This window comes from Canis aureus, chromosome 13 (genome assembly GCF_053574225.1).
Source record: "Canis aureus isolate CA01 chromosome 13, VMU_Caureus_v.1.0, whole genome shotgun sequence".
Taxonomy (NCBI): Eukaryota; Metazoa; Chordata; class Mammalia; order Carnivora; family Canidae; genus Canis; species Canis aureus.
This window is the reverse complement of record NC_135623.1, coordinates 40,479,762-40,488,111: the sequence shown is the minus strand read 5'-3', so window position 1 is coordinate 40,488,111 and position 8,350 is coordinate 40,479,762. Positions and strand designations below refer to the sequence as shown.

The window sequence follows — 8,350 nt, the reverse complement described above, 5'->3', positions numbered from 1 at the left end:
TTGTGTTCTCATAGAAGTCAAGTGAGCTAGGGCATATTCTGAGGAAAAATATGAGCTATTTCACAGAATGTGCAGTCTCATTCAATTGCAGATTTCTGGACCTGGAAAGGAACTAAGAAATGGCCCTTATTTCACAAAACTAGAATGGGAGGCACAGGAGAAGTAAAGTGACTCCTGATTGCAGGGCTGGTAACTGATAGAATGAAATTACATCATTTACCAAATTTAATTTGCAATATGTAGCTGAGCAATGGGCTTGTCAGTCATTTTGCCTAAATTAATGCCCATTATTTCAAACTTTCTTTTTTAAAAAAAATTATTTATTTGGGGGGAGGAGGCAGAAGGAGAGGGAGAAGCAGATTCCCCACTGAGCAGGTTGCTCAACACAGGGCTTGATCCCAGGATCCTGAGATCAAGACCTAAGCTGAAGGCAGACACTCATTAACTGAGCCACCCAGAAGCCCCTATTTCAAACTTTCAAAATGTTGCCAAGTTTATGATATGGATATGCACATATTTTTTTTTCTAGACTTCATATTTTGATTTACTTAAAACTTTTCAGGTTACCAGTCTCCGTTGTCATAAGCAATGGACATCATTTCACCTTAATGTCTCTAGTGGGAGAAAACCAAAGAAATTACTATATATTCTCAATAAATGATCTCTTTGAAAACTGATTGTCCATAGATGCAACAGGTGAAGTTGTTTATAAATGGCTCCAATTTCATCAGGAAGTTAAGTGCTGGCTTCCTAGAAAAATCTCTTCCATGACACACACTTTTTTTCCCCTCTATGATAACTTTCTGAATTAATTTCTTCCACAGTTCAAAGTGGCTCAATAGTTCAACAGTTGTTGGAGATGGTCTACTTGTACCAAACTGAACTTAGCCCTTTACTATCTACTTCGATGTGTCTCACACGGTAATCCTAACCCTCTAGGTCTGTGGTTATCAAATTTTAATGGGCATCAGAATCACCAGGTGTGCTACTAACTGCAGAGTGCTGGGCCCTGCTGCCTGGGTTTCTTATTCAGAGGGTGGGGATGGGGCTCAGGAATTTGCATTTCTAACAAGTTCCCAGGTGATGCTGTCTAGAAACCCTTGTTAGATTACACCAACAAGTATTTCTGCATCAAGATTCACTGGAATTGAATTTACTTGAGTTGGATTTTTTTTAAGATTTTAATTTATATATTCATGAGAGACACACAGAGAGAGGCAGAGACGTAGGCAGGGGGAGAAGCAGGCTCCCAAGAGGGAGCCTGACACGGGACATGATCCCAGGATCCCTGGATCACAACCTGATGCAGATGCTCTGAGGCAGACGCTCAACCACTGAGCCATCCAGGTGTTGAGATGGATTTTTACAGTCCTGGATTATACCTAAAACACACAAGCACACACATACACACAAACAAAAAACAACAACAAAAAAAACCCCTAAAACACAGATCTATACCTTCCACAAAAATGAATATCCAAAACCTTGCTGAACTCCTTCATTTAGGGAACAGAAAATGCAAGCTTTTGTCAGAGCCTCCTGTGAAAATTAGTTATCAACTGCTGATTAGTGCTCTGAAAAATAATGAGTGTTATTGTTGCAAGTAAGATTTTATTAAGCACTTTCCATTTAATAATTCTTCATCAGGCAGAACAAAGGATTTTCACTCCAGAGCAGGCCAGACCTGGTTCCGTTGCTTAGCAATGGGCTTCATGTACCATTACAGCATTGTGTTTTCCTCTTCAAACAGGGACAGTGTGCCATAGGTACTTTTTAACTTTATACCAGAGTGCTCCCATGAAAAAGGATTAATAGTCATTTTGTATTTAATCTAACAGACCAAAAATTCTCAAGTTGAGAAGCTCTCTTTTAAGATGTTTAAGTGCTCTTTACTCTTTCTTCAAAGTGAAGCTTTATAATTCACAATCCCTGAAGTAACCTCTGGAGGGATTCATCTTTCTGACAAAGAGCCATCAATCAGTTAATACATGTTGTAGACCGCCTTGTCCATGTTCAGCTGGAGCTGAACAAGTAGGAAATTCAAAAGATGCATAAAAGAATATCTGTGGACACATTCTGTAAAAGGAGCAGATCTAGATATTATGAAGACAGCGTCTCCATGAAATTTATGTTGCATAAGAAAGATGATTAACTTGGAAGAAACAGTAGCAAACTATATAAGACAGTATGCAATTAGCTACTAAATTATGAGGCACTCCACTGAAAGCCTTTTAGGCATTCAGAAAGGGTAGAAACTAATAGGAGCTGGCTTTTATCAAGTGCTTCCTACATGCTGGGCACTTCAAATGCATTATCTCTTTTAATGGTCACAACAGTCCCGTGAAGTCGGGATGATTATTATCCTCATTTTCAGATGAGGACACTAAGGTTAATTAGTTTGTGAGTAAACAAACCCAGGTCTAGGTTAAGTAAAGGAAAGCTTGGTGGAGTGTGGTTAGATAGAGACTCACCCATCATGCTGCCCTTTCTCCTGGCATCCCTCTGCATTACTCATAAATGCAGGGCCTAATTCCTACTTCCTCGGGGAAAAGACCTGAGCTCTAATTCATGCTTATAAACCATTGGGAATACCTATCTTTTCAGCCCTTTCAGCCAAATGAAAGTCTCCTGAGACAAAAGTAATGGAAGAAGGATCTCTTTGTATATTATCTTTGAACCATGAGTTCTGTAGAGTGATGCCTGATTTGCACAAAAGTGAGTAGTATGTTGACCTACAAATGCACACCCCATGTTTTTGTAACAGCAGAATCACATCGGCCTTCCGGATTTGAATTGTTCAGTATTTCTGTCCAAACAACCTTTCTCTTTGATTGCATCAACCACACTGTGGACCTATCCTGATGAACTTTTTCATCTTAATTATTCCTTGAATTTTATCTCCAGCTGTGTCTGAAAGTGCTCCAACTCTCTAAATAATGGTGTATCATTCTACCCCCAACACTTTGCCCCTATTTCCCATATAAATGTAGACAAACATAAGAAGATAAGTAGTTATGTTTTGCAGAAAGCTTTTGAAATAGAAGGTAAGAATGGCTACATCACCTCCCTGCCAGACAGATTAAGGGGGCTTACCAGGGCAAACCCAAATGCTAGGCCTACAATTTTGTCAATTATCTTAAAATATCTGAAAAATTTGTAGGAAGTAGAGATAAAAAAGCATAAATGGTTAATATTTAAACGACTACTGAGCCTTGGGTTGGGAACAAGGAATCCTGAATTCCAGAACTGTTTCTGTCCAAGTTCTGAGGCTTTCAGGGTCTATAAAGTACAAGGGACAAGAATGAAAAAATCTGACATTATCCAGCACTGTCTGGGATACACTGAAATAAGAACTCTCATAGGCACCCAGTGGGTTTCTTCTACAAGCAAGGAAATCATCAAGAGAGTGAAAAGGCAGCCTATGGAATGGGAGGAAATATTTGTAAATCATATAATTTACAAACAGTTAATACCCAGGATATATAAGGAACTCCTAAAACTCAACAACAAAATAAACAAATAATTCCATTTAAAATGATCAAAAGACTTTAACAGATGTTTCTCCAAAGACGATACACAAATAGCCAACAAGCATATAAAAAAAGTGCCCAGGGATCCCTGGGTGGCTCAGCGGTTTAGCGCCTGCCTTTGGCCCAGGGCGCGATCCTGGAGTACCGGGATTGAGTCCCACGTCAGGCTCCCAGCATGGAGCCTGCTTCTCCCTCCTCCTGTGTCTCTGCCTCTCTCTCTCTCTCTCTCTCTCTCTCTCTCTCTGTCTATCATAAATAAATAAATAAATCTTTTTTTAAAAAGTGCCCAAAGTCAGTAATGATGAACAAAATGTAAACCAAAACCAAATGAGATATCATACCTCATACCCATTAGGATGGCAAAACATCAAAAAAAAAAAAAAACAGAAATAACAAGTGTTGGTGAGGATGTAGAGAAATTGGCACCCTCATGCACTGTTGGTGAGAATGTAAAATGGTTCAGCTGCTACAGAAAACAGTATGGAGGTTCTTCAAAAATTAAAAATAAAATTACCAAATGATCCAGCAGTCCTACTTCTGGGTATATATCCGAAGGAACTGAAAACAGGATCTTGAAGAGATATGTTTACATCCATGTTCATGACAGCTTTATTCACAATAGAAAAGAGGAGGAAGCAACCCAAATGTCCAACACTGAATGAACGGATAAACAAAAGGTGGTATTTACATACAATGTCATATTATTCAGCCTTTAAAAAGAAGGAAACCCTGTCATATACTACAACATGATGAACTATGAGGACATTATGCTAAGTAAAATGTGTCAGTCACAGAAAGACAAATCTGTATGACCCCACTTACATGAGGTATCAAGTAGTCAAATATATAGAAACAGAAAGTAGAATGTGGTCACCAGGAGAGGAAAATGGGGAGTTGTTCATTGTATGTAGAATTTTAGTTTTGCAAGATGAAAAGATTCTAGTGGTGCCTGGGTGGCTCAGTCGATTAAGCATCTGCCTTCATCTCAGGTCGTGATCCTGGGGTCCTGGGATCCAGCGCTGCATGGGGCTCCCTGCTCAGCCGGCAGTCTGCTTCTCCCTCTCCCTCTGCCCCTCCTCCCACTTGTGCTCCCTCTCTCTCTCTCTCTCTCAAATAAATAAATAAAATATTTTTTTAAAAAAGATTCTAGAGATTTGTTGTACCACATTGTGCATATAGTTAACATTACTGAGCTGTACATTTAAAGATGGTTATAATAGTTCTATGTTATACATTTTTTACAAGTCATTTTTAAAAACATGATCCATGTAAGCAAAATAGATGTTAGACTTCATTAAAAATCCTCGGGGATCCTTGGGTGGCTCAGCGGTTTGGCGCCTGCCTTTGGTCCAGGGCATGATCCTGGAGTCCCGGGATCGAGTCCCGCATCGGACTCCCTGCATGGAGCCTGCTTCTCTCTCTGCCTGTCTCTGCCTCTCTCTCTCTCTCTCTCTGTCTATCATGAATAAATAAATAAAACCTTTAAAAAAATTAAAAATCCCCTAGCGACAAATTTTTGTTACACAAATAACATTGAAATTTAAAAAAAAAAAAAGAAAGAATGGTGAAACTATGGTAAAAGAAGTAATTCATATAAACCACACACAACAGTGCCTGGAACACAGCAAGTCCCAGTAAATAATGACTGTATTATATTATGCTGTTACTGGCAAGGTTTATACAGCAGTTTGTGTTCAAGTAATGAACCAACTTCCTAGGTTAGAACAACTTTCTTGAAACGACTAAACTTTCTTTAAATTCTGAGGGGCACCTGGGTGGTTCAGTCAGGTAAGCATCTACCTTTGGCTCAGGTCATGCTCCCAGGGTCCTGGGATCCAGCCCCACATTGGGTTCCCTGCTCAGCAGGGAGTCTGCTTCTTCCTCTCCCCCTGTCCCTCCCTGCCCCGCTCATGCTCTGTCATGCTTTCTCTCTCTCATAAATAAATAAATACATAAATACATAAATACATAAATAAATAAGATTTATAAAATGCTGTTTGAAAGCCCCAATTCTAAGCATCTAAACTACAGAATGCTTTTCAAGTGCACATGAGATATGTTTCTGAAAGTTTTTTACATGGATACTGCCCCTCCCAAAAAAGTGGGAAATCAACCTATCTAAATGTGCATAAATCTCAAATACTTATGCTTACCAGAAGATGGCAAATTTGATGTGCATTTTGAAAATACATTCTATATGTATATATTTACTCACTTGGGTTGTGGATACACAAAGTCTGTTATAGTATTTTCTGTGTTTTGTGTATGTTTAAAATGTTTCATAGTTTATAGTCTAAATATTAGAGTGTTAATATTAATTTCCACATGCATTTTTATTACTCAGTGAGACTCATAAGTCACCCCTCTTGAAAGCCTTCTCAGAGGCTTCCGGAAGTTTGTCTTCCTGGGTTCCCTAGGCACTTGTTTTAGTCCCCCATTGTCAGCTATTCTTTTTTTTATGACTCAGGTGTGAGCTGTTAGATTCCCAATCGTAGTGACTGGCACTTATTCACCTTTGTATCCTATCCAAAGCTTAAGGCCAGAGTGGCTATATTAGTATATGCTTAATAAACATGCAATAAAATAATGAGGCTAAATTTCATATTCCATAATTGCTGATGAATTGTGATGCGGCTCCTCATAAAGATGAGGAAAGAAATTGATACCAAATAAGGTATAGTCATGAGACAATACACCTGAGAAATCCAATTTATTTATCAAATCCACTAAAGCCTAGATCTCAATCTGTCTTAACTTGGGCTACCATAAGAAAGGACCATATACTGGGTGCCTTGAACAACAGACATTAATTTCTCACCTATCTGGAGGTTGAGAAGTCCAAGGTCAAGGTTCTGGCCAACTTGATACCTAGTAAGATCCCTCTTCCTGGCCACCTCTTTACTGTGTCCTCACATGACAAAGACTGAGTTCTGATGTCTCTTCTTGTAAGGACCCTAATCCCATCATGAAGGCCAACATTCAAGACCTAAGTAAATTCCAATTACTTCCTAAAGGTCCCGCCTCCAAATACCACCACCATGGATGTGAGGGCTTCCACATACAAATTTGGGATTGGAAGGGGGGTAGACACAAATATACAGTCCATAATATCAGTCCTCACTTCATACTCCACCTGTGAACATTATCGCAAAATGAGCAGACTGAGTATAGGCTCTGGGGCTACTACCCAGCCCAGGGTCTCACCTCTGGGCGAGGCAGGGAGAGGACAATGGTTGCAGAACTGTATGGCTTTTTTCCTGGCGATGTGTTTCTAAAATCTCTTCCACATCTGAGTGCCAATGGATTTTAACACTTAACACTTGGTAATTCACTTCATAATTCTCATCAGCTTGTCATCGATTGCTCTCATGTCTAGATAATGGAGAATTATAGAATTTTGCATTCAATTACAGAATTTCATAATCAATTACACAGCCCTTGAGTGGTCCACATCTCCTTCATGCAAAAGTCATTTCAATGTTTTAATTATTGAAAAATCTCAGTAAGGCAAAGAAAAAGTGATTTGATATGTTCATTTCCTATGGTTTAAAAAAAAATCCTACCGTAAGTGTAAATTGTTAGCGTTAGATCTAGATAAATTGTTGTAAAAATCAATTTAATAGAATTAGCAATAATTACAAATCTAAATAACTGTTTCCACATAAAGGTTGGTTATGTTAACATAACCAGGTAGTTGTTTATTGCACCAAGGGGTGCATAATTATTCATTATCTGGGAGATGATGCTGTTCAACATTGTGTTGATGGGCATCATAAACCACATTATAAAAGGAGACATGGTTCATTTATTTAAGGCTCCGTGAAAGGCAATTCTGAATTTTTGTCCTGAAACAAAGAGGATTCTTTTTTTATTTTAAATCATGAAATAAAAAACTGTACACTTTCCTCATTCAGAATTTGAAGCTCCTGTTTGAAAGATAAACTTCCAAGCCTCCCATTGCCAAAACAAGCTTTCAGAAGGCCCCCACCACCACCACACACACACATACATACATGTTTACTCAGTTCCCATAAACCTAGGATTCAAACCAATGACTCACCATATTAGTTCTTCAGCAATAGACTGATACTTCTTGCTATTGCTGTCCAGAGTTCTATAAGTCCAGTCTTAAGAGACCACGAGAATTTCTCCCAACTGCAAATTCAATCTCATAAAACTGGATGAGAATTATACAAGGACTCATTAACATAAGGCTCACTGTCAAGATGAACAAATCTGTAATTAGTCGGTTGCTTTTTTTCCTCCAGATGAGGAGTTTTTTCCTCCATAACCCCTCAAAGCATCTTCTGCTTAAATAATGATGACATTGTAATGGTCACTGTAAAACTGACTCAAAAGCTAGCCAATGGAAAGTATATTGAACTAATAGAAAGTAAGCTGAGCTTTGGACTTGACTGCCTGACTTATTCTGGAGAAATCTCTTATTCCATTCCCAAGCTGCCTGAATTCTCTAACCCATAACTTTCCAGTCTTTAGAGGTCGTGTGCACTGTGACCCACTCTTCCCCCTAATCTTACTTATTACTGCAATACACACAGCCACACTGTATGCAGACACACAGCCTTGGGCTCTTCAGGGTTCAGAAAATAAAAGTCACTTTTAAAAGGACATGTATCTAGGTGTAGTTTATGAAATAATGTGATTGAGCAAATCACAGTAGAAATACAATGACAATAAATACTTGAAAAATGTTCATTCCCATTAGTAATCAAAGACATAAAATGACAATAGGGAACTATCTGTCACCATCAAATTAGAAAAGCCTTTTAAGGGGGCTCTTAGGTGGCTTGGTTGATTAG

The 8,350-nt window shown here is 38.7% G+C and overlaps 1 long non-coding RNA gene across 3 annotated transcripts in view; it reads right to left on the bottom strand.

The window, feature by feature from the left end:
* LOC144282325 (uncharacterized) overlaps nt 1-8,350 on the bottom strand; it is a 37,001-nt gene that overhangs the window by 5,143 nt on the left and 23,508 nt on the right. For 2 of the 3 annotated variants that reach the window (XR_013350739.1, XR_013350737.1), the window contains 2 exons: nt 7,591-7,707; nt 6,735-6,902 (listed from right to left, as the gene is read on the bottom strand). This is a non-coding gene — a long non-coding RNA (uncharacterized LOC144282325). Of the gene's footprint in view, nt 1-4,111; nt 6,903-7,590; nt 7,708-8,350 lie in introns of those variants that run through there. The other variant, XR_013350738.1, reaches the window with a different exon arrangement.